Genomic DNA, 27500 nt, shown 5'->3' on the forward strand with positions numbered 1-27500 from the left:
ATATGTTGATATGTGTATATATGTATGTATATATATATGTGGATGTGTATATGTATATATATATGTATATATGTATATATATATGTATATGTAGATATGTGTATATGTAGATATATATGTATATGTAGATATGTGTATATGTAGATATGTATATATATTTATATATGTTTATGTATATATATATGTTTACATAACCTCTTTAACACACTACTTCTCCGCTGCGAAGCGCAGGTATTTTGCTATCTATGATAAGGCCAAGTGTCCCAGATGGGGTGCTTTGTGCTTCTCCACATTTACTTTGCAACCAGTCTTGCCCCAATATTATAGGATAAGGTGGACTGCGTAAAATAGTTACCCTGATATTTTATTATTAATATTTTTATTTTATTAATTTTCATTGTAATCATTCCATACAAACAGATCAATTTATAACCCAACAAATTTGAAGACAAATCAAACCCCACCCCTGAGAAGGAGAGCTTAGCTAAAGGAAAATTGCTTTAAGCTTTTTAATAAGGCAACATTAGACAAAAGAAGGGGAGAAGTAAATATCTATATAAATAAGAGATGGAGAAGGGAGTTAAATGCAATAATAGTTAATTCTCTTATTCTAAAATAATATTGATTAAATCCTGCCAAGTTTTGAAAAAATTTTGTACAGATCCTCTAACTGAAAATTTGATTTTTTCCAATTTCAAATAATATAAAACATCAGTTTCCCACTGACTTATAAGAGGAGAATTAGGATTCTTCCAATTTAACAAAATAAGTCTACGTGCCAAGAGTGTAGTGAATGCAATCACCGTTTGTTTGTCCTTCTCCAATTCAAGTCCATCTGGAAGGACACCAAACACAGCTGTTAATGGGTTAGGAGGGATTGTGATACTAAGGCTGTCTGAGAGGCACTTAAAAATTTTTGTCCAAAATGATGTTAGTTTGGTGCAGGCCCAGAACATGTGACCCAGTGAGGCAGGAGCTTGGTTGCAGCGCTCGCAGGTTGGATCCTGGCCTGGAAACATTTTGGACAGTTTTAAGCGAGACAGATGAGCTCGATATATAATTTTTAGTTGAATAATTCTATGCTTTGCGCATATAGAACTCGAGTGAATTCTCTGCTTTGCTACCTTCCACTCCTTTTCTGATATATTGATTAAGAGATCTTCTTCCCAATGTCCTCTTGGATCTTTGAAAGGTAGGGACTCTAATAAGATTTTATATATTGCGGAAATAGTGTTTGTTTCCTCGGAATTGAGCAGTATTTTTTCCAGCATTGTGGAGGGTGCAAGGTGGGGGAAATCGGGCAATTTCTGTTTAACAAAATTTCTAATTTGAAGATAGTAAAAGAAATGTGTAGCTGGGAGGTTAAATTTTGAACGTAATTGTTCAAAAGATGTAAATATGTTGTCTATATAAAGATCTCTGAGCATTTTAATCCCAAAACTTTTCCAGGTATTAAAAACTGGATATACTTGCGAAGGTTGAAAGAGGTGGTTCCCTTGCAGAGGTGCCACTGATAAAAGATTTTCCATCTTAAAATGCTTCCTAATTTGGTTCCATATTCTGAGTGAGTAAAGCACAATTGGGTTATTAGTATATTTGCGATAACTTTCATTTATTGGAGAGCAGAGCAGGGAATATAAAGAAGTACTACAGGATTTTACTTCTATTGCAGACCAAGCCTGTGTATGTGCATTTATTTGTGTCCAGGTTTTTATGGCTTGTATGTTTGCTGCCCAGTAATAAAACTGAAAATTAGGTAAAGCCATGCCACCTTCTGCCTGAGGTCTTTGTAGGGTCGCTCTTCGGATACGTGGGTGTTTTGAGTTCCAAATGAATGAGGTTATTATTGAATCTAACTGTTTAAAAAACGATTTATTGATATATATTGAAATGTTTTGAAATAAAAAGAGAAGTTTAGGAAGGATATTCATCTTAACGATGTTAATTCTTCCGGCTAGAGTGAGATGAAGGGTTGACCATCTATGCAAGTCTTGCTTAATTTTTTCCATACAGACGCCAAAATTTTGTTGATAAAGAGCTTTATGTTTACTTGTGATATTTACCCCTAGGTATTTAAACTGATCTGCTATGGTAAAAGGTAGGGTGTCTAATTTATTATTATATGCTTGTGAATTCACTGGAAAGAGTATACTTTTATTCAGATTAATTCTAAGACCAGATATCTTTTGAAATTCTGTTAGTGCTGTTAAAACAGCAGGGACAGTGTTTTCTGGGTCCGATATATATAAGACCATATCATCTGCATATAAAGAAATTTTCTGTTCCAGTCCTTCTCTGACAATCCCCTTTATCTGATGAGAATTTCGGCAGTGAACCGCCAGTGGTTCAATAGCGGTTGCAAACAACAGTGGCGACAAGGGACATCCTTGTCTGGTACCACGTTCTAGTTTAAAGTAATCTGAGCAAATTTTATTAATACAAACTGAAGCTTCTGGACTGGTATACAGTAGTTTAATCCAAGCACAAATATTCGGGCCAAACCCAAATTTCTCCAATGCAGTGAAAAGGTAATTCCATTCGATCATGTCAAATGCCTTTTCTGCGTCTAATGATAGTAATATCTCTGGGGTGTTTGATTTTGCTGGTGAATATATAACATTAAACAAGCGTCGGAGATTTGAAGATAGATGTCGGCCTTTAATAAATCCAGTTTGATCTTGTGATATTACCGAGGGCAGCACTTTCTCCATCCTTCTAGCTAGGATTTTTGAGAGTATCTTAACATCATTATTCAGGAGTGAAATTGGTCTATATGATGCACATTGTAACAAGTCCTTATTTTGTTTAGGAAAGACGGTGATTAATGCTTGTCGAAATGTTTGAGGTAGTATTTGGTGGTCTTTAGCTTCTGTAAATGTTACCAATAAGAGTGGAGCTAGCTGAGTGGAGAATTTCTTATAAAACTCTACGGGGTAACCATCAGGGCCTGATGATTTCCCGCTTTGTAGTGACTTTATAGCATCTAGTAATTCTGTTAGCGTTAGAGGTTTATCTAGTTCCTCAGCACTTAAAGCATCTATTTGTGGTATTTGTGAATTATCCAGAAATGCATTAGATTGCGTGTTGTCTTCTTTGGGCTCAGTGGAATATAAAGACTTATAGTAATCTCTAAATGTGTGCATTATTTTATTATGGTCGATGATTTCTTCTCCATTCTTGTTGGTGATTACTGGTATTGCATTGTGAACTTCTTGTTTATGAATTTGTTGAGCTAAAAGCTTATTAGCTTTTTCTCCGTGTTCATAGTAATGCTGTCTAGACTTATAAATAAGTTGTTCAGTTTCTTTAGTTGTTAAGATGTTAAGTTCTGTATGCAGGGCCTGCCTTTTCCTGTGAAGAGCTTCACTTGGACGCCTGGCTTGTTCTTCATCTATTCTAATAATTTCATTTCTTAGCTCTGACACTTTCTTGGTTTCTAATTTATTTCTATGGGAAAGATATGAAATAATCTGGCCTCTTAGGAAGGCCTTTAGAGTTTCCCAGAGTGTTCCTGCAGAAACCTCTGTAGACGTGTTTGTCTCTAGGAAGAAGCTGATTTGTTTGGATATAAATTCTGTGCAGTTCTCGTCTGCCAATAAAAGAGGGTTAAGACGCCATCTGCGAGGTGAGTACGAGGGGCTTATTGATTTTAGCTCCAAGACTAGAGGGGCATGGTCAGAGATAACAATTGTGTCATATTTGCATGATTTAATTGTAGGCAGGAAATTATTATCTATAAAAAAATAATCAATTCTTGAGTAGCTATAATGCACTGGTGAGTAGAACGAATATGTTCTTGAGTTTGGGTTAAGAAACCTCCAGGGGTCTGATAAGTTGTGATCATTTAAAAACTGTGTAATTATCTTTGCAGTATTAGATGTCGTCCCCCCTGTCACGGGAGTCCTATCTAAGAGTGGATTTAAAACACAATTAAAGTCCCCAGCCATTATAATTTTATGAGTGTTCACATTGGGAATGGATGCAAATAGATTTTGCATGAATTCCTTATCATCAACATTGGGTGCATAAACATTTATCAAAATCATTTTACTGTTATATAAGTTGCCCATGACCATCACATATCTCCCTTCAGGGTCCGACACTACCTCTGATGCTACAAATGGAACTGTTCTATGTATGAGAATTCCCACCCCTCTAGTTTTCTTTATAAAGCTAGAATGGAACATTTGGCCAGTCCAGTCTTTTTGTAATCTGAACTGATCCTTGGTTAGTAAGTGGGTCTCCTGTAAAAATACTATTTTAGCGTTTAAGCCTGTTAGGTGAGAGCATACTTTCTTTCTCTTTAATTCGTGATTCAGGCCTTTAACATTCCAGCTCACAAAGTTAACTGTCCCATCATGGAGACATTGATTCTGAGTTTTTAATGTCATTTTATAGTTTTAATTGGTAATATGGCAATTTTAATCTTAGTTTCAAGATTCCCCAGGAGTTGTTGCATGTTAGCCTGTTGCTGCATTGATATTTATAATTATAAGGATTATAAGAATAGATTAAATATAACCTGCTCTCCTTCTCTCCCCCCTTTATCCCCCCACCCCCCCCATTTTGCCTCCCCACATGAGGCTAGACCCCACTTCGCGATGTTCCAGTCCTCTGACATACGAAGAGACAGAGCACGTCCAAAACAAAACAAACCCCACCCTGCAGCGGCGTTACAGAATTAAAACAGAGATATCTTTTACAGTTAAATCCTTAATACTATCTGCCGAAAATGTTCTCATTAACAATATTTAATCTTGAAATAATCTTCAGCGCTTTTAAATTAAGATATTAAGATTAAAAAAAAAAAAAAAAAAAAAAAAAAACCCTGGGAGTGATTTTAAAAACTAGTCTAGGATAAACCTGGTAATTCATACTGTAATAGTATAATGGTAATTGTATAAATAGTAGAACAAGCATTAAACCAAGGGTATGAAGTTAAACAGTCTACTTTAAGGTATAATAAAATAAAAAAAAAAAATAAAAAAAAAAAAAAAGGAATAAAAAAATAAATAAATAAATAAATAAAACGAATCCTACTTTAATCACTTCCACATTTTCACACTCACGTCTATAACTCTATAACTCTGATTAAAACATAAACATATAACATATAAAGTCCAGCTAAAAACAAAAAAAAAAGAAAAAAGAAAATAAGATGTATAATTATAATACCAGTCTCTTTAAACATGGATCCAGCGATCAGATCATAGGTCTTTCCCGTGCCTTGATAGAATACGGCTCTTTAATTTTAATTAACTTTCAAAAAAGTGTCGGAAACAGCTTCTTTAATTCTTTTTCAGCTTCTTCTTTGCTGAAGAAGTTATAATGTCCATCTTGAACTTCCACTTTCAGTTTGGCAGGATACAAGAGGCTGTATTTGATATCGGCTTCCCGTAGCATCCTTTTAATGTCGTTGTAGGATCTGCGTTTTGCAGCTGTTGATGGTGAGAAGTCGGGAAAAATACGAATAAGATTATTTTCGAATATAATCTCTTGCTTATGTCTGAGAAGTGCCATCACATCAAGCTTACATCTTAGTCGTTCGAAGCGGACAATAAAAGACCTAGATTTAAAGGCGCTTGGTATCTTTGTGCGATAAGCCGTGGCTATCTCATTGTCGAGTTTAAAGTCATCTCCAATTATTTTAGACAGTAATTCTACTGCAAATTTCACTGGGCTTGAGCTTTCTCGTTTCTCAGGTATACCCTCAATTCCTATATTATTTCTTCTGCACCCATCCTCCAGGGCTGCAAGTCTGTCTCCAAGTTTTTTGTATTCCGAGTTCGCAGCTGTGGCTTTTTCATCGGCGTTAGATGCCATTTGTTCCGCTGTTTCCACTCGAGCCGTGAGTCCCTGCTTAACGTCTTCCAGCTGATCTGAAACGTCATTAATATGATCATCAAGCCTTTTCAGTTTGGAGTTAGTTTCTTCAATGTGTTCCACTAATTTCTCCAACATGCCTTTAAAGTTCACATCGAAACGTTCAAATAGACGCGTTTCCTTATCTTTGTTATCCTTCTTGAGCTCAGTGGCCACCTTCTTAAGATCATTTGTGTTATCTTTCTTAAGCTCCTTCATGGCCGTAACTATGGCAGTGGACTGTGTAGCGATCATCTCTTTCTGTGTAGCGATCATCTCTTTCAGTTCGGACAGTTCGCTTCTGCTTTCGTGCTCCGCAAGTGAAAATGCAGCTCCTGTTACAGGCTCGTGATGAGTAGATGAGAGCACGTCCTGCAGAGCCCTTTCTAGTCTCGAATGATCCTCAGAAATTGGCGATCCCTCGCGACCTGTATCACTTGCGCCTTCGCTCCCATTCTCACTCTCGACTGGAGACGATACAATGGAGCGGGGTCCCAGGAATTCTGCGCACTCTTCTGCCTGTTCCAGGTCAGTCTCCGTGATGCCATACCTTACACTTGCACTCAGGCCGGAAGTCTGTCCGGACTTCGATGCAGCTTTAAGTTTCTTTTCCGGTTCTTTCTGACTTTTCTTCTTGTTACTCATGCTTGTATATTGTAGTGGAAGTTCCTTGGTCGGGTTAAATACAGGATACCTCTAAATAATATGAAATACGTGGGAAAATAAAGCCGCTGCTAGCGGAGCTCTGCTTCAGACGTCCATCTCCTATAAACGGACGAAACCAAGACCTTCACCCTGATATTTTGAGTTGCCAGTTGGTATGTGATTATACATGAGGTGGACATGTACACCAAGTTTCCCTGAGAATGCAAGTTAGACTAGTCAATCCAGACTTCATTGTCAAAGTAGCATGTAATTCATGAAACAATGGAAAGGTTGCTACCGGAATCAGTGAGAGCTCACGTTATGACCATTTATATCCACCACCCCAGTGCAAGGAACAAACAGGGGATTGGCTGTGAAACAATACTTCTCACCTCTTGCACAACTACAGTCAATCGGATAATCAAAGCCAGAACAAGTCTTGGTTTTGTTGTTCACCTCCACAGACTTGCAACAGTGGGGATGTGACATGCACTCCTCCTTTGGTATTTCCAATGACTGCATTTTCTTGTGGATAGGCTTAGGGATGACAACACATATCATATGGGACTTCCATCCATCCATTATCCAACCCGCTATATCCTAACTACAGGGTCACGGGGGTCTGCTGGAGCCAATCCCAGCCAACACAGGGCGCAAGGCAAGAGACAAACCCCAGGCAGGGTGCCAGCCCACCGCAGGGCGCACGCACACACACACAGACCAAGCACACACTAGGGACAATTTAGAATTACCAGTGCACCTAACCTGCATGCCTTTTGACTGTGGGAGGAAACCGGAGTACCCAGAAGAAATCAATATCAATAGGCTGTTCTGAGTGTTCAACTTGCAAGGCCACCCGGTGCCGAAGCAATGAGGTCATCAAAGAATTTATATCTCAGCTACCAGATCGGCTGGGTGAGGTAATCGGGGAAGACATTTACCAGGAGATTGCAGGTGACTATTTGAACCACCCTTTTGGGCTAGGCGTCTCTGGCTGTAGCCAACACCCGACTCTGTCCCAGAGTTCAAGTACTTGGGAGCAGGTTGGGTGCTCTGGGTCTTATCTTTTATCCCTACAAGCCCTTGCCTGCTGTTCCAGACCAATGCTGTACCTCATCAGCACCTCTGCTTTTAGTTATCATAATCCACGACAGCCTGCTTGTCAAGGTTGTTATAAGCCTGTTTGGCCAGTCCCTTCAAGAATGGTGCCAGTATGTGCGCCCACTCTGCATGATAAAGAGTTTGGGTGCCAATATAGCTAACCCGTAAAACTGGATGCAGTAAAAGAAAAAAAAAAGAGTTCCTCCCAGCAGAAAGAGGCAGGTCCAGATGGATGGACACTGGAAGTGACGTCAGAGGTGTTCTAGCTGTCAGTCATCACAGGGAACAAGAGAGAAAGATGCTAAGACACAATGCCAAGCTTTGGTTTGGTGGTGGAATTGCAGTGACTAGAGCCCTTCGGCTGTGCCATACTGTATGTGCACATACAATAGCATATAATCCAGCAACAAGGAATAAGAAACATGGGAGTATTGAACCTTACAAAGACCTTGCATCTGTCTAATGTCTCATACTAAGAAAAAATAAACTTCTTTAATTTTTCCTCACAGTTAATTACCCAGAGGTTGCATCAGTCCAAACAGTTTATCAGCCATACTTGTAAAGCCTTTAAACTGGCGCCAACACCATCAGGCAGAACATTATTGACTAGCGAGCATGTAATTTTGTGATCCCCAGCAATTTCTAGATGTATAAACTGACACCCTCAGGTGATGAGATCAGCAACTGTAGTCAATAAGTTTGACATCCCCTCCAACTCCAACTTAAGAAAGTAATGCTATATACTATTAGTCCTCTTTATTATTTTTGTATATTGTCTGTGGGCAGTAATCAGTAGACTACAAACTCCATGTCCTTTTATTATATTCAAGATTCAGATCTAGCACAGTGTAACTGCTGTATATTTAATAGTTTTATTTCCTAAGTAAGAATTTATCAACAATTTGCTACATCTTATTTATTCACAAAAACACTTGCGCTGTCACATATCTAAATAAGTATTCTCTCCAGCTTATCAAAAGCATTAATATAAATTAAACACTATAACAGCTCCAGCACTGATTCTTGCAAAAAGCCTCCTAAAAGCAACTAACTCAGAAAAAGTACTGATCATAACTTTCTGTTTTAAGTCAATTTTAGCATCCACCTGTATTCACACTTCCAATTTGTAAGTCTGTTACGAAGTTAACTTATGACAAGTTTTTTGAAAATCAAGATAGATAAATCATATGTATAACAAAAGCTTTTGTTTCTTATTCATAAAATTGCAGCATATTAGCGAAAAACACCATTTTTCCTGTTTAACGCATAAATAACTGATGTGTTTTTCAATCATATCTAAAATCACCAGATAACATTATTTGATTTTAACCTTTTCCTATAGTACTGCTAACTCAATCACCTTTTCTTGTACCTATTTAGATGTTTTTAGCGTTTTCAAAGTGCTGCATTCCACAAGTTTTGGGAAGACTTGCTTTACATTCTACAAACCTTGGAAGTTTCAATAATGTAAGCAGTGACTCTCAAAAGACAGAATGAATAGCAGCCCCTGACACCCTGTTCAGTACTGACTGGGTTAGAAAATGACTGACTGACACTGTAAGTGATGAATAATCAAGGGTGGGTCCACTCATCTTTTTTGAGTTTAGTCAGAATGAGGTATGCAATACACCCAAACAAAATGCATTTACCATCAAAATAAACTAACCAGACAGGCTCCTGGTATCCTGGTTCCCGACAAAGTTCTGCCAGATGTTTTTAGACACCCGCAGGTAAATAGTAAGCAGTTGTCTCAAAAGGAACGAGTTAAAGAAACTTGGGGTTTTGTTTATTTTCTAATCTAGTTAGTCCTGAAAAAGGTCACAGAGGGTGTTGGAGTGTATCTGAATCAGCACAGGACACAAGTCAGGAGCAATCCTCTGCATAGGGTTCCAGTCCATCAAAGGGCAAACACACATACAAACAAGTCAAGTCAAGTTGGGGAGCATGCACTGGTAAAGTGCATTGCCACACCCACCACATGACAAAATAGCTCAGGACTCCATGATCAACCATTCATTTGACACAAAGTCAAACTAGCGGTACCCAACAATTCTCCGGAGAGACATAGTACCAAAGGAGTCCAGTCTTCATCTCAGGTCACTGGATAGCGTCCATGTCTCACAACCATATAGCAAGACAGGAAGCACCAGGACTATAAAGACTTGAACCTTTGTACTTTTACATGGATATCGGGAGCGCCACACACCCCTTTCCAGCAGCCTCATGACCCCCCCATTGCTCTCCCAATCTGTCTACTCTCTTCACAGGAAGAGTCACCAGAGACATGAATGTCACTGCCAAGGTAAGTAAACCTCTCGACAAGGTCGACACTCTCTCTGCAGACAGACAGACACACTGTTGATGGCTGTGCCTAAGAAGTCATTAAAGGCCTGGATCTTGGTTTTTATCCAGAACACTAGCAAGCCCAGACACTCAGACTCCTCCCTCAGTCGCTCAAGAGCCCTTATCAGAGCCTCCATTGACTCTGCGAAGATCACAGCATCATCAGCAAAGTCAAGATCAGTGAATCTTTCTTCACCAACAGATGCCCCACAGCCACTGGACCTCACAACCTTGCCCAACACCCAGTCCAAACCAGGATTGAACAGAGTAGGAGCAAGAACACAACCCTGATGAACCCTAGAATGAACTGGGAAAAACACAGAGGCTCCGCCTCCACTTTGCACAGCATTCACAGTACCAGTGTACAGTCCAGTCATGATATCAAGCAATCTTGAGGAGATCCCGTGAATCCTCAGTAAGTCCCAAAGGGCAGCTCAATCACCTGAGTAGAATGCTTTATGAAAATCGACAAAGGCTGCAAAGAAACTCTGCCAATATTCGCGTTTGCGCTTCATGAGAACCCTCAGTGCCAGGATGCGGTTGATGGTATACTTCATAGGCGTAAAACCAGACTTCTCTAGTTGCTGGTAGGTGAGCAAGTGATCACAGATCCTATTGAGGATGACCCTAGCAAAGACCTTACTCGGCACCGAGAAAGGTGTTATCCCCCTGTAGTTGCCGCAGTCCAGATGATCACCCTTCCCTTTCCAGATAGGGACAAGAAGTCCTGTTTTCCAATTGGATGGGATGACACCAGTCTCCTAAATGGAAGCAAGGATTGCTTGCAATGCCAGAAAAAGCCTTACCACCAGCCTGGAGAAGTTCACTCCGGATACCACAGATCCCTGCAGCTTTGCCGCCCCTCAGCTGGTTCACCACCTGTGCAATCTCAGTGAGATTGGGTGGTTCACAGCTAATTGGAGGATCAGCCTCAAAAACCGTGGACCCAGAGATATCCAACGTCCTAGCTGGAGAATCAGCTTTGAACAACTCCTCAAAGTAACCAGCCCAGTGGGTCAGAACTTCAGTGTCATCCATAAGGACCGTTCCATGAGCCACCCTGACTGTGACTCTCTGAGGAACAGATTCAGGTGTGCGTAATGCTTCAATTCCTCTGTAAGCAGGGTGTGGGGTGCTAGATCACAGATGGTGTCACTTACACACAGATTTCTATAACAAACGCCTATTTAAGCAGGTCATACGTTAAACTTAGTAATTACTAAAGGACTAAAAGTTGATATAAAACAGGTCATTGATATGGGTCTATCAGACCATTTTCTTCTACTTTTTAATATAGAAATGATGATAGAAAACACTCATGAGAAGCATATTGTTAAAAAACGCTTCTTTGACTCATCAGCAGCTTTAAAACTTACAAACATTCTAACCAATCAGTCCGTTTATAGTGCCAACTATAATAGCGAGGAGAATGTAAATAGTAAGGTGGAAAGATTTAATACTAAAGTGAGGGCTGCTGTTGACTTAGTTGCACCTGAAAAGACAGTTGAAAAATTTTCTAGCATTGTTATACCATGGAAGACCCAAAGAGTGTCTGATTTAAAGAGAATATGCTGTAGAGCTGAGCGTAAATGGAGGAAAACTAAACTAACTATTGACTATGAAATATTAAAAGTTAAAATAACAGAATACAATAACACAGTCCGTCTTGAGAGGCGCTGCTATTTCTCTAAGATTATAAATAACAATGCTAGTAATCCCAGAGTCTTATTTTCGACGATTGATCGTCTGTTAAACCCAGGTAACTAAAAGGAATGCCTCCTAAGTACTTCCAGTAAAACCTGTGAGGCTATCACTGTATTTTTCAATCAAAAAATTAATGATATTAGAAATAACATAGTATATCTCCCCAACACTAAGGATCCTCCTAAACCCCAGTATTCCATAATAAACAAATTAAATTCTTTCACTAGGATAGATTTACCTGATTTACATAAAATAATTTCTCAAATGAAACCCTCCACCTGTGCCCTTGACCCAATACCAACAAATTTTTTCAAAGAAGTATCGGGCGTGCTTAGTGATAATGTTCTTGACATAGTAAGTCTTAAGACTGCGGTAGTTAAACCCCTACTTAAGAAAAATAATCTCGACCCCCCAGCTCTTGAAAATTATAGACCCATCTCTAACCTGCCTTTCTTAAGTAAAATTCTAGAGAAGGCAGTCATTATACAGTTAAATGAGCACCTCAATAAACATGCTATTCTTGATAAATTTCAGTCAGGTTTTAGAACAAATCACAGCACAGAAACTGTACTCATTAAAGTAGTAAATGACTTGTGGGTAAATGCAGACAGAGGCCATTTATCTGTTCTCATCCTGTTAGATCTGAGTGCCGCATTTGACACCATTGATCATAATATTCTTAAGAATCGCCTTAGTCAATGGGTGGGCCTCTCTGGCAGTGTCTTAAATTGGTTTGAATCCTACCTGGCAGGGAGAAAATTCTTTGTTAATTGTGGTAATTACAACTCAAAGACACATGATATCCTATATGGTGTTCCACAAGGCTCTATCCTGGGTCCGCTGCACTTCTCAATCTACATGCTTCCATTAGGTCAGATTATCTCGGGACATAACGTGAGCTACCACAGCTATGCTGATGACACACAGCTGTATTTATCAATAGCACCTGATGACCCTAAATCTCTTGATTCGCTAACACAATGTCTAACCTGTATCTCAGAATGGATGAATAGTAACTTTCTCAAATTAAATAAAGGGAAAACCGAAATCTTAGTGATTGGCAATAATGGATACAATGAGGCTATTAGAAATAAACTTGATGCATTAGGATTAAAAGTCAAAACGGAGGTAAAAAGCTTAGGGGTAACCGTTGATTGTAATCTGAATTTTAAATCGCATATTAATCAGATCACTAGGACAGCATTTTTTCACCTAAGAAACATAGCAAAAGTTAGACCTCTTATATCATCGAAAGATGCAGAAAAATTAGTTCATGCGTTCGTTTTCAGTCGGCTAGATTACTGCAATGCACTCCTCTCAGGACTACCCAAAAAAGACATCAATCGTTTGCAACTAGTACAGAATGCAGCTGCTAGAATCCTTACCAGGAAAAGAAAATCCGAACACATTTCTCCAGTTTTGATGTCACTACACTGGTTACCTGTGTCATTCAGAATTGACTTTAAAATTCTGCTTATGGTTTATAAAGCCTTAAATAATCTCGCCCCGTCTTATATATCGGAATGTCTGACACCTTATATTCCAAATCATAACCTCAGATCCTCAACTGAGTGTCTCCTTAGAATTCCAAGAGCAAAACTTAAAAGAAGTGGTGAGGCGGCCTTCTGCTGTTATGCACCTAAAATCTGGAATAGCCTGCCAGTAGGAATTCGCCAGGCTAATACAGTGGAGCACTTTAAAAAACTACTGAAAACACATTATTTTAACATGGCCTTCTCATAACTTCACTGTAATTTAATCCTGATACTCTGTATATCCAATTCATTATAATAACTATTCATTCAAAATCTGTACTAACCCCTACTCTCTCTTCTGTTTCCTTTTCCGGTGTCCCGCAAGCCACCACCATCTACCCAAAGCACCATGATGTTCCAACAATGATGGATGGATTAAAAGCCAGAAGTCTGTATGACCATCAGCATCAAGTGACTCCGTGAGAACCCTAACTACAAAGAGGACTATTTCATTTATGTTAGGTAGAATGCCCAGAGGGGACTGGGCGGTCTCATGGCCTGGAACCCCTACAGATTTTATTTTTTTTCTCCAGCCTTCTGGAGTTTTTTTTTTTTTTTTTTCTGTCCACCCTGGCCATTGGACCTTACTCCTTTTCTATGTTAACTAATGTTGTCTTATTTTAATTTTGCATTTTGTCTGTTATTTTTCTTTTCTTCATTATGTAAAGCACTTTCAGCTACTTTTTGTATGAAAATGTGCTATATAAATAAATGTTGTTGTTGTTGTTGTTATCTGCCCTCGGAGCCCTCGCAGCCATCCTTCTCTTTTCCCTGTATAGACCAGAGTTGCCATCGAGCCGTGCACTGCGACTCCTCTCAATGATATCCTGGGTGCCCTGCGAGATGAACACCTCCTTCTGGGAACACCAGTAACACCAACACAACCCTCAGCAACCTTCAGTGTCTTGTCACGGAAGGCCTCCCACATCACATCACACACACTCCAAACTAGGACCAGTTTAGTATTGCCAGCCCAACTAAACTGCATGTTTTTTGACTATGGGAGGAAACCCATGCAAACATGGGGAGAGTTCGTAAGTCAAGAGTCCACTGTATTATGGCAAAGTAGAGGGTTTAACCTTTTCTGTCTACTCAGTTTTAAATAAGGCAAAGAAAGCATTTGAGGACGAATGACAAAGCTCTTTTTCAATTTGTTTTTTTTTTAAACCTACAACATTAGTCTGTGGCACCCCAAACAACGGTCAGTTAAATGTGATCTTAAGAAAAGATGAGGGCTAATAATAATACTAATAAAAGGAATAATAATAATGATACAATGTAAAAGAGGAATATTTATTAAAAGAGCCAGGGCTCAATGAGTGAGACGTCTTATTCCGTTTTAGTAAAACTCTTGACATTCCACCTGCCGGCATTAGTTATATATATATTTAGACATCAGACACTGGAGGCCACTGTCGAACTGTAGCAACGAAAGTTTAAGAGACGTCATTGAACTTGATCATGACTTTGTGTAACATTAATGCAAATGGTCAGGAGATGTCACTAGAGAGGTGAGTGTCAAATGCTTCGAAGCTTCAACATGATTTTCAACACAATTGATTCAAATGTTTCGATCCTTCGTGAGGCTTCACTCTGCCTATCACTAGCGCCCATTGCTACTTTTCCAGGCTCCACCCAGTAAAAGCGTGCCATCCTCCCACCGCCAACGATCGCTGGCTAACCCCGGCAAGAGAATACTCTGGAGTGTAACAATCACTCCTGCACCCTGGTTGCTCAGCTGGAGTGATCCTCGTACCCCATGTTGAGCGCTGGCCACGCACTACCTCCTGGGACACCATTCCTGTCCACCTGCTTCTCTCTAAGCAACGGCTCACTACTGCCTACCTCTTCGTCATTAACCTCCGCTCTTTTGTTCTTTTCTGTTTCTTCTACCCAAGTCTGCACCGACTCGTTTTTATGGCTCAGTCAGAGCAGCGTCTCAATTGCATACTGCAGGAAGCCGATGAAGCAATTGAGAAAGATCACCCCAATTACTCCACCAATTCCCCACAGCTGTGGGAGCGCGCCCACAGAGAAGGATCCAGCCATTTTGAGCCATGGACCCACAAGTGTACAGCAAAAATAATACTTTGTAGGTTAGTGTGATTCATGCTTTAAAATGTAGTCACCCAATTGGAAGTTTGCACAATAAATCTTAGTGGATTAAATTTACCTTTTTTGACACTGATCAACAGAAACAATCTCTTTAATGCTGAAATGAAAACAGAGCTCTAAAAGGCATCTAAATTCATAACAAATGTAACACAGAAAATGATTGATCACATAGGTATTCATCCCATAATTATGGCATCAAAATCTTTACCAGTGCAAGCCAATTGGTTTTAGAAGTCACATAATTAGAGTAGCAGAAATGATATTCACTCTTAGTTTACGTGGTAGAATGCCAAGCCTTTTTATTAAAAATAATTAAAATAATCATGGAGGAATTCACATGCTGTGAACACATGAATCCCATTTTGTGAATGTCACTGGCTGCTTTTAATAGCACAGCCCAAGTTGGTCTACATTATATCCTGCAAGAAGAACCCTCAGGCAAAATGGCAATATTACACATTGATAAATTGTATTCCAAAACATTTCTCATATCTGTAAATGGTACATTTGTTTATAAGTTTACAAGTGGTGTCTTTGGGAAGGACATTTAAACATACTAATGTATAAAACATGATAACATCAAACCTTGTGCAAGGAGTTAGCATCACAAAAATACCACCAAAATTGCTTCACATACTGTGGATACTGGTCTCAAGTTTGATTTTCTTTTACATGGAGATCACCCTTCTGTGATCCAATAGTTAAAATGATTGTAATATAAATGCCCCTATATCTGAGAGGTCTGTCATGTGGTGAGAGTCAGTATTGTGGCATAACCTATACAATAAAAACAAAAGAACACTCCAAGTAACTCTGTGAAAACGTGATTGAAAAGCAAAAGTCATGGGACAGATATAAGAAAATATCCAAGTCACTGATCATCTCTTGGTATCCAAATAATTTAATCATTATGAAATGGAAAAGGCACGGCATTACTGTAAGTCTGCTTATAGACAGACCTCCACAAAAAGTGAATAACCATGAAAAAATAAGACTAGTGAGAGATGCATTAGAGAAAATGCCACATTTGTCAAAAGTCAAACACTGCACATTGGTGGTGGTTGCATCATGCTGTGGGGATGCTTCTCTGCAGCAAGCCGTGGAATGCTTGTGAGGGAAGAGGGTCAAATGAATACAACAAAACACAGGGAAATCCTTGAAGAAAACCTGATGACATCTACCAGAAGCCAACACCTTGGGAGATTTATTTCCCAAAAAGACAACAATTCCAAACATGAAGACAAAGTTGTACAGGAATGACAAAACAATTAGTTTCAAGCATCTGAGAGTAGGAAAATGGTCCTAACTGCCTCAAAAAATGCTAATGCAAATTTGGTCCTAGTCATAAGAGTAGGAGTGAAAGAAGTTTATGAATTTCACTAATTTAGGGAACTGCTCCTACCTTCACTAGAATTAGAGAAAGCTTGTGAGTTATTGTAATTTGCGAGCAGCTGCTAGAAGATGGTGTTCAGACAGAAATCAGCATGCACATCCCTGAAAAGGTTGAATGTTTTGGAAACATGATGGAACTAGTCAAAAGATTTTGATCTGATAGATATCATATAAAATTCCTAACAAATCCACATTATTTGATCGATCTATCAGCATGGAGAAGTCACACATAGTCACTTGAAATTAAACATCTGGTAACATTATATTGTGTTGCCACAGGAAAAATGCAGCTTTGCAATAGTGATAATTTGGGTACGTCACAACCAAGCATTTCACGAATCTTGCACCAAATTCTGAATGCCCTTACAATACATGTGGTCATAACACAGATTTTATATTTGCTCATGACTTAACATGAGGTAACTTTAAAGCAACCTTCATTCTTGCAAATAGGCACTCACATAAAGATCATTGCCCAAAGTGTGAATGAGCATGCATATGTAAATCACAAGCGATATCACAGTATCAACGAAAAGGTGGTCATGAATGTATAGTGTACTGTGGTAGCCAGTTATTACCCTGAAAATAGATGGGACTGGATGGGTGATTGACAGGTAAATGTCACACAGGTACACTGGGCTTTGCATTCCACAAACTGCTGAAACATTTGCTTTACACCTTACGAGCCTGGAAAGGTTCAAGAAGGCAGGTGGAGACTCCCAGATCATTAGATGAATAAAGCCTCACAGAAAAATGAGGAGGATCATGTAGAAATGCATGACAGGTCATGCAATTTTGGGAGACAATTAGGAACAGTTCAAGAGTAAAAGGAGTTTAGGAGTTTAGGAATAACCATGGCTAGTTTCAGTAACAACTGTTACTTTATGAGGTGTTTCACATATGTTAAAACAGCAGGAAGGTGATTCTTCTGGAAGTACTTCTGTGGATCATCCATTGTTAAATAACTGTACCTGATATCGGGTTTAATTCTTATTCAGTGTGTGTGTCACGGCCTTTCTATCTTGTTTGTTACAATATTTTTCATGATGATGTGATGTATGACTAAATATTAAATCCAGCCAGAATAGTTCATTTAAAACAATCTTTATGCAGTGTTTCTAATTTAAAGAGATATGTGCACGTTCACCATATTATGCCTTTTGTGGCTATTATTAATTTATTAAAACATATGCCCAAAAAACAGATTGTGAGGTTAAATGTAATAGTGTTTGTTTACTTACTAATACTTCAAAGCTGTTTAACACACCTGACAGCTTTGTCAAAGGTCCTAAGAGTGCTGTCTGTAATCAAGTCACATAAAGTGAAATGAATGAGGAGTTTTTCCTCAAACATATAGCAACAAGTAATTTTTGGCACATTTTCTTTGAGACAGTAAATTAATAATTTGCTAAGGTGTGCAGATATAGTCCCAGAATTTGTGAACATAGTTTAATTTGGCTGGCTATTGCCATTGTGTACTGAAAGCCAATAATTTACTTTTAAAAAGAATATAAACTACACTGGATATACAGTAAAGACAAGGAAGTTTAATGGTTGATCTTCCTAAGTGAAATTAAAGTGCATGAAAATATGATGCAAGTAAAATGGCATGCTCACCTTATGGACAGAAAAATATTGCAGTGCTTCTACTATAACACAGAAGACTTCATGAAGAAATCTTAGCACAGTTTTTTTCAAGTGTGCTCAGCTTTATCGACTCATCTATAATTGCTTTTCATTTAAATGGCTAAGGGGACCCAAAGGAGGGGCAATGGCTAAAAGAAGCAACCAGTCACCGCATAATCATTACTCCGACCCAACCAAATAAATGAACATTCTATGCCTTGGCATGTACAAAGAAACAAAATTATCTAAAGAAAATTCCATTCCAACAATTTAATAAAATGCATTGCTAATAAAATACACTCTATTAAAAGACACTATTTCCATATGGACACTGTATAATTGAATGTAAGCCTTTACATAACGTTATATATAATTGACAATAGTATTTTAATGACCATTTATTCACTTTTCACTATACCTGGATCAGTGATGCTGCTGCAGGAATCTGTCTGTTGAAATGCTTTTGCCGTTGCTTCTGTTGAACTTTCAGAGCAAAACCTGAACCCAAGATTCCCTAAAACAGAATGATTATAAAGTTATTAAATGAATGATAAATTATCAATTACAAAGAGAATATGTCAAATTTTTTAAATCATTGGAATATGTAAAAGACCCCTCTGGACACAGAAACACATTCTTAAACTTCCAACTGGAGTATTTCCATATCTATAGTAAGGCTCCAAAGATCAGATTGGAGAGAACTGTTGCCTGTATTATGCTGTCTATTAGGGAAAACACGGTTACTTCCAGTCCAAATGTACCTTTACTAATTACTCATATTTGACGTGTAAGAAAAGTAGCAATCTAAAGAAGCGTAATCACTTTCATAAAAGTCAAGAAAAGCTCAAGTTCAGCACTTTTAACTTAAGCTTCTCAGGTAGATTATGCTAAAATATTCTGTAAGTAAAACAGAATTCTATTTAAAACATGGTTAGACGTTAAAATACAATACCTCTAAATACTCATTGTCTTAACCCAGTTTAGTCTAATACAGATTCATGGGGATGTGAAGCCTAACCAAAAAGTATTAAGTATAAAGCAGAAAAGCTGTTTAAGGTGAAATAATATCCCATTGCAGGACACACTTATACCTACAGTCATATTCAGTTACAACTGGATTATTTAGAGATGTCAATAAATCTAATAGGGCATTATCCATCCATCCATCCATCCATTTTCCAACCCGCTGAATCCGAACACAGGGTCACGGGGGTCCGTTGGAGCCAATTCCAGCCAACACAGGGCACAAGGCAGGAACCAATCCCGGGCAGGGTGCCATCCAGTAATAGGGCATTATACTTTTTATTGTAGATATACATGTTTCTGCATTATTGACAAATGTCAGAAGTATAAAAATTCTTATTTAATCTTTCACTTTAAAGGGATATAATTTGATAAACGTCTAAAGATATTACAATTCTAAAAACACACATTTAATGATTCCTTCAGAATTTAATTCTTAACAGTGGAGCACCAACTGGATACTGCAGCAGCACACAAGGCTGCCTAAGTATCATAAACATTGGGTGAAGCAAAATATTATAGGCTATAACACAGATAATAACCCAAAAAGGATAATTACAAAAATAATGGTAATAATCTTAAAATGTGTGTAGCATAGGAAACACATGCTGCAAAATAAAATAAATTGGTCAACATGGCAGCAAGACTGCGACAATTAATACATTGCTAAAAACTGATGTAATTCAATGTATAAGTATCTCTCAAATGGGCCTAAATTAAAACTTACATTACAACCGCACAAACACCAGCTATGATTTGATTGATTAATAGTGATGAGCCTCGATTTGCCCCAAGTTCAGTGAAATTGCAGAGATGTTCAGGAACTTCACCAAACTTAGCAAAATGCATTGAAGTAAAAGGGGAAGGAGAAACTGAAATATTTCTGAGTGGATCATAGTGATGCAATAGTTTTTTAAGTGTCCTTGAAGCCTAGGGATGCAATGATTCATAATGATGTCAGAAACCTAGGTATCATCTTTGAGTCATCACTAAGTTTTGAAAAACAAATCTCCATGGTAGTAAAGCCCAGAGGCAAATTTCTAAACTAAACTTTCTATCACAGAAGGACTTGGAAACAGTCATTCATGCCTTTATTACATCTTGCCTAGATTACTGTAATTCCTTATATGTGGGTCTGCGAAAATCTCCTCTGTCGCGCCTTCAGCTGGTTCAGAACACGGTAGCTAGATTTTTGATTGGATCGAGAAAACGGGATCACATCTTCCCCATTTTAGCCTCTCTCCACTGGCTACCAGTGAGGTGTCGCATTGATTTTAAAATCTTGTTTGTTTTTAAAGCCTTGCACGGTCTCGCTACAAAATATATCTGTGACCTCCTTCACCCCTATGTGGCACCATGAGCACTGAGGTCATCTGGACAACTGCTCCTTGTAGTGCCAAGATCTCGGCTGAAGTCTAGGTGAGACAGAGCTTTTTCAGTTGTTGCTCCTAGGCTTTGGAATGACTTACCTTTGCACATCAGGTCTTCATCTCGGTCAAGGTTTTTAAAAGTCAGCTTAAGATCTACTTGTTTTCTTCTGTCTTTCAATGTGCATGATGGGATTGTGGTAGATGTTACAATTGGTTGTTTTATTAATCTGCTTTTTCATGATTGTTTGTATTGTGTTTATTTTCATGCTTTTTTGTAGAGCACTTAGGCGCAACCTCTGTTGTTTTAAATGTGCTTTTATGAATAAATAATCTAATCTAACTACCAACTATGCTGGACTGTTTATTGTGGCCAAATACAACCTGAGCTGTGAGGCATCTGTGGTAACCATTTTGTAACCATGCCTCCCCGAGATAAAACTAATAGAATGAAATATCAGATTAATAAAAAATCTTGCAGACAAAAAAGAAGCATGAATTCATTAAAGCTTGCATCCAGCAGATTCAATGGCACGTGTACACCTCTCAAACTGAAAAGTGCAGTTTATTTTTCTTTTTCTGATGTGTTTGCTCGCTCACTGCCACTGCTTCCAAATAAGCACAATACTAAAGCATGTGGATTCTGGTCTGCTAGTTAGGAACATCAAAATCCAGGTGCAGAAGGTGAAACCTTATCCCAAGGGTAGGAGTTTTGTTGGTACACTATTGTTGAATGTTGAAGTGTAGTAAAGAGTACTTTGGCACACCAGTTTTTAACACCAAAGTGTGCCAGGATGATAAGAAGTGGTAGGGATATTGCGTCCTCTGTATGCCAGCCATGGCTATACACAGACTGGAAGCAGATCTTGAATATGAAATTTAATGTATCTCAGCAACAGACTTTAAAAGCATTTTATCACAACAGGCCTGGATGCAAATGGTGTGTAGTCATTCAGGCAGTCCATTTTTTTTCCTTTGGTACAGGAATAATTATTATATTTTGAAGCAGGTAGGAATATATCAGTTATATATTAAAAATGTCATTCAAAATATCAGCTACTATAAATGGTCATCCAGCCCAGATGCCTTAGGAAGTTGAATAACTTGCATCACCCTTACGTTACCCACGGAAGCAGCGGGTCACCGGGGCCCCCCTCTGGAGCCAGGCCTGGAGGTGGGGCTCGATGGCGAGCGCCTAGTGGCCGGGCCTGCACCCATGGGCTCGGCCGGGCACAGCCCGAAGAGGCAATGTGGGTTCCCCTTCCCATGGGCTCACCACCTGTAGGAGGGGCCAAGGAGGTCGGGTGCAGTGTGAGTTGGGTGGTGAGCGAAGGCGGGGACCTTGGCAGTCCAATTCTCGGCTACAGAAGCTGGCTTTTGGGACATGGAATGTCACCTCTCTGAAGGGGAAGGAGCCTGAGCTAGTGCGTGAGGATGAGAGGTTCCAGCTAGATATAGTCAGGCTCACCTCTACGCACAGTTTGGACTCAGGAACCAATCTCCTTGAGAGGGGCTGGACTCTCTACCACTCTGGGAGTTGCCCCCGGTGAGAGGCGCCGAGTGGGTGTGGGCATACTTATTGCCTCCCGACTTGGTGCCTGTTCATTGGGGTTTACCCCAGTGGACGAGAGGGTAGCCTCCTTCTGCCTTCGGGAGGGGGGACGGGTCCTGACTGTTGTTTGTGAGTATGCGCCGAACAGCAGTTTGGAGTACCACCCTTTTTGGAGTCCCTGGAGGGGGTGCTAGAGGGCATACCTTCTGGGGCCTACCTCATTTTGCTGGGAAACTTCAATGCTCACGTGGGTAATGACAGTGAGACCTGGAAGGGCATGATTGGGAGGAATGGCCCCCCCGATCTGAACCCGATCGGTGTTTTGTTACTGAACTTCTGTGCTCATCATGGATTGTCCATAATGAACACTATGTTCAAGCATAGGGGTGTTCATATGTACATTTGGCACCAGGACACCCTAGGCCTCAGTTCAATGATCGACTTCGTGGTCGTGTCATCAGACTTGTGGCCACATGTCTTGGACACTCAGGTGAAGAGAGGGGCGGAGCTGTCAACTGATCACCACCTGGTGGTGAGTTGGCTTCGATGGTGGGGGAGAATGCCGGTCAGGCCTGGTAGGCCCAAAGGTGTTGTGAGGGTCTGCTGGGAACATCTGGCAGAATCCCCTGTCAGAAGTAGCTTCAACTCCCACCTCCGGCAGAACTTTGACCACGTCCCGAGGGAGGTGGGGGACATTGAGTCTGAATAGGCCATGTTCCGTGCCTCTATTGTTGAGGTGGCTGACCGGAGCTGTGGCCGTAAGGTGGTCGGTGCCTGTCATGGCGGCAATCCAAGAACCCGTTGGTGGACAACGGTGGTGAGGGATGCCATCAAGCTGAAGAAGGAGTCCTACAGGACCCTTTTGTCCTGTGGGACTCTAGAGGCAGCTAATAGGTACCGGCAGGCCAAGCAGAATGCGGCTTTGGTGGTTGCTGAGGCAAAAACTCGGGTGTGGGAGGAGTTTGGGGAGGCCATGGAGAACGAATTTCAGATGGCTTCGAGGAGATTCTGGTCCACCAACCAGCGTCTCAGGAGGGGGAAGCAGTGCAGTGTCAACACTGTATATGGTGGGGATGGTGCGCTGCTGACCTCGACTTGGGATGTTGTGGATCAGTGGGGGGAGTACTTCGAAAATGCATTATGAAATAAAAAACAACAACAAATTTCCAAATTAGGAGTGCACAATGACATTGCGATTATTACCCATTTCAGAGGATGATGGTAGCCAGAAGAAATCCACACCAAGCCACGACAAACATAAACTTAATGTGCTGTCCTACCAGGAAACCTGGTTGGGTGCTCATTCACAGATACAAAAAAGGGTTTGCATTCTGAGAAACATCTCACTTTTATTTCTGGCAAACATCCAACTTCACTTTTGTGTTTCCTGCCCTTGTGTGTTGTTACTCCTTGCTTCTCCTCCTGGTGTCTTTATCACTCTCTCTCATTCTCTCTCTCTCTCTCTCTCTCTCTCTCTCTTGTCTTACCTTTGTCTCTCTCTCTCTTGTCTATGCAGAGTCTACAAACACAGAACAAACATAAGGCTTAAAGCAGGAGCGTTTGCACCTTCAGCACTAATTAATCGATTAGCCCCCATTCCCTAATGACCGTGGACGATCCCCATTTTTCACATTTTTGATGATCACTTTCAAAGCACTAAATGGAACAATTCAGGGCTGGCCCCTAGAAGATCAGAGGTGAAAGACATATGTGCATTGAACAAGTGAAGGGGAGGGCTCTCGATGATCCGAGGCTACATGACTGATATTGTTGGATAAAGCCACTGAGGTACCCCCAAATTACACAACTGTACTAAAGAACATGTGGCACTCATTACAACATCTCAGTGTATGCTCCAACTGCAGTGAGTGATGTCTCAGTGAGGGAAACATTTTATTCCTTACTTTGCTCGGTGGTTGATTGGTGCCCACGAGGTGACACTCCTCTGGTCATGGGTGATTTCAGGACAACCACTGGCATGGACAGGACTGGCTATGAGGATTGTGTTGGGCCTCACGAGTCTAGTGACCATGGTGAAAGCGGCTCCATGTTCCTTCAATTTGCAAAACATCAGGGGCTGTGGATTGCTGGATCCTATTTCCAGCACCTTCAGTCACATCATTGGACTTGGTATTCCAATACCGGTGGTGCGGTGAAAGAGATCGATCACATCCTCATGGGCTGATGCTGGAAGCTCTTACAAAACTGCAGGGTCTACAGAAGTGCCCAGTTTGTGAATTCTGACCACAAACTTGATGTTGTTACACTGAACATCCAGCTTAGGTCCAGTAGGCTACCACTTACAAAGAGAATGAAGCAAGACCTAGCCAGACTTCAAGATCAGGTTGTTTCTAATGAGTTTGCATGCAGTTTGCATGAGGAACTTGCAGACTTGGATGCTACTGCTGATCCAAATGTGATAAGTGAGACCTTCTGTGACCAAATCCTGAACGTTGCTGAGGGTTGTGTTGGTGTTACCAGTGTTTCCAGAAGGAGGTGTTTCATCTCACAGAGCACCCTGGATATCAATAGAAAGGAGAGGAGCACAAGGCTTGAAGGCAACTCCAGCCTGTATCAAGAATTTAGAAGGACAGCTGCGAGTGCTCTGAGGGCAGATAAGGAGGCGTTTGTTAGAGGAACCCATGAGCAAGTGACACACCAACTATGGTCGACTGACCCAAGTTCTACTTACAGAGGAATCGAAGCATTATGCACATCCAAATCTGTTCATAAGAGAGTCCCAGTCAGGGCTGGTGATAAAACGGTCCTTATGGATGACGCTGTAATTGTGACCTGCTGGGTTGGCTACTTTGGGCAGTTGTTTAAAGCTGATCTTCCAAATAGGATATTAGACATCTACGGGTTCATGGTTTTTGAGGCTGATCGTCCAATTAGCTGTGAACAAGCCAGTTACTGTAGATTGCACAGGTGGTGAACCAGCTGAGGGTAGGGAAAGCTGCAGGGATCTGTGGTATCTGGGGTGAATTTCTCCAGGCTGGTGTTAAGGCTGTCCTCCTTGCACTGCAAGCAATCATTGCTTCCATTTGGGAGACAGGCGTCATCCCAGCTGACTGGAAAATGGGACTTATCGTTCCTATCTGAAAAGGGAAGGGTGATCACCTGGATTGAGTCAACTACAGGGGGTTAACAGTGCTCTTGGTGCCGGGTAAGGTTCTTGCTAGGGTCTTCCTCAATAGGATCTGTTATCATTTGCTCACCTACCAGTGACCAGAGCAGTCTGGTTTTATGTCTAAGAAGTCTACCATCCTGGCAGTGAGGATGTTGATGGACGCTAATGCAATTACGCACAGTGGACGCACAGTTTTCTTGCCATTAAAGGCCTGGATCTTGGTTTTTATCCAGGACACTCACAAGCCCAGACACTCAGACTCTTTGCTCAGTCTCTCAAGAGTCCCAATCACAGCTTCCATTGACACCATGAAGATCACAGCATCTTCGTCAAAGTCAAGATGCAGTGAATCTTTCTTCTCCAACAGATGCCCCACAGCCGCTGGACCCCACAACCCCACCCAGCACCCAGTCCATGCAACCATTGAACAGAGCAGGAGCAAGAACACACCCCTGAAGAACCTCAGAATCAACTGGGGAAAACACAGAGGTTCTGCCTCCACTTTGCCTAGCACTCATTGTACCAGTGTACAGGCCGGACATGATTTCAAGCAATTTTGGGGGGGATCCTCCAAAGTTTCAGGATGTCCAACAGAGCAGCTTGATCAACTGAACTGAATGTTTTACGAAACTCAGCAGTGTGTCTACCTGCACAGTGAGTGTCGACCATGTTGAGAGGTTTGGTTACCTTGGCAGCGACATTCATGTCTGTGTTGACTCTTCCTATGAAGTAAGTAGATGGATTGGGAGAGCATGGGGGAGTGATGAAGTCTTTGGAAAGGGGTTGTGTGGTGTTCCCAATATCTTTGCAAAATGACAAAGATCCAAGTCTTTAGAGTCCTGGTGCTTCCTGTTTTATATGGTTGCAAGACATGGACGCTATCCAGTCACCTGAGATGATGTCTGGACTCCTTCGGTACTGCGTCTTTTCAGAGAATCCTTGCATACCACTAGTTTGACTTTGTGTCAAATGAGTGGTTACTCACGAAGTCCGGAATGAGGCACATCACCTGTATTGTGAGGGAGTGTCAGTTACAGCACTTCGGCCATGTGGCGTGATTCCCAGAGGGTGATCCAGCTCACACGATCCTTATTGTTGAGGACCCGATTGGCTGGAGCAGGCCAAGGGGATGCCTACATAACACCTGGCTGTAATAGATAGAGGGTCCGGGGAATGGGACGAGAACGCGTGTCTGCCTTGGGGGGTTGCCAACCAGGATCCCAAGCCATTTTGTTGTATGGTGGGTGAGGCAACACACTGTACCAGTGCATGCTCCCCAACCTGACCTGACCTGACCTCCTTGATATCTGCCATCCTCCAGTTCCTCCACTGCTACCAATTTACATCTTGGGTTAATGTGGATTTTGCATGTCAACTCTGAAAGCTCAGCTTCTTTTAATATAATTAATCTTTATTATGTAATTTTTTTTAAAGTCTATATAAATTATGTCATACTAGAAGCATCACTGGACATTACATGAATGTGTAATTTTAAGGTTTGGTCAATTTGTCTGCTAGTCTGGCTTCAGTCTGTTCAGGTGTTTCACTTGCTCTTAGCCACCAGGTGACACTGTCATTCAAACTATAGTAAAATGAAAAAAAAAGGCTCACCAGGTCACATTTTTGAGTCGGGACATAGTCTACACTTTTTCTTTGATCAAATAAGGGAAATATGCAAATTTGTCCAACTGTGTGGATTTATGTGTATATTTATATATACCTGTATATATGTATATACACACATACACAGATTTCGAGCTTTTTATATTAGACTAGCAAAATACCAGCGCTTCGCAGCGGAGAAGTAGTGTGTTAAAGAGGTCATGTAAACATATATATACATATACATATATATACATATCTACATATACACATACCTACATATACATATATATACATACATATACACATCCACATATACATATATATACATATACAAATTTACACATCTACATATATATATACATATGTACATATATATATACATATAAATATATACATATCTACATATATATACACATATATATACATATGCACATATTTATATATATAAATATAGACATACATATATACATACATACATACATTCACATATATATATATAT

General features: G+C 40.3%; 1 protein-coding gene across 1 annotated transcript in view; it reads right to left on the reverse strand.

Annotated features, from left to right (window-relative positions):
* The window catches only part of LOC127526149 (potassium voltage-gated channel subfamily KQT member 1-like), a 426478-nt gene that overhangs the window by 394357 nt on the left and 4621 nt on the right, over positions 1-27500 (reverse strand). Inside the window, exon 2 of the mRNA XM_051920670.1 lies at positions 18742-18837. The gene's annotated coding sequence lies outside the window, so the exon portion shown is untranslated. The remainder of the gene's footprint in view (positions 1-18741; positions 18838-27500) is intronic.

This window comes from Erpetoichthys calabaricus, chromosome 1 (assembly GCF_900747795.2).
Source record: "Erpetoichthys calabaricus chromosome 1, fErpCal1.3, whole genome shotgun sequence".
Classification (NCBI taxonomy): domain Eukaryota; kingdom Metazoa; phylum Chordata; class Cladistia; order Polypteriformes; family Polypteridae; genus Erpetoichthys; species Erpetoichthys calabaricus.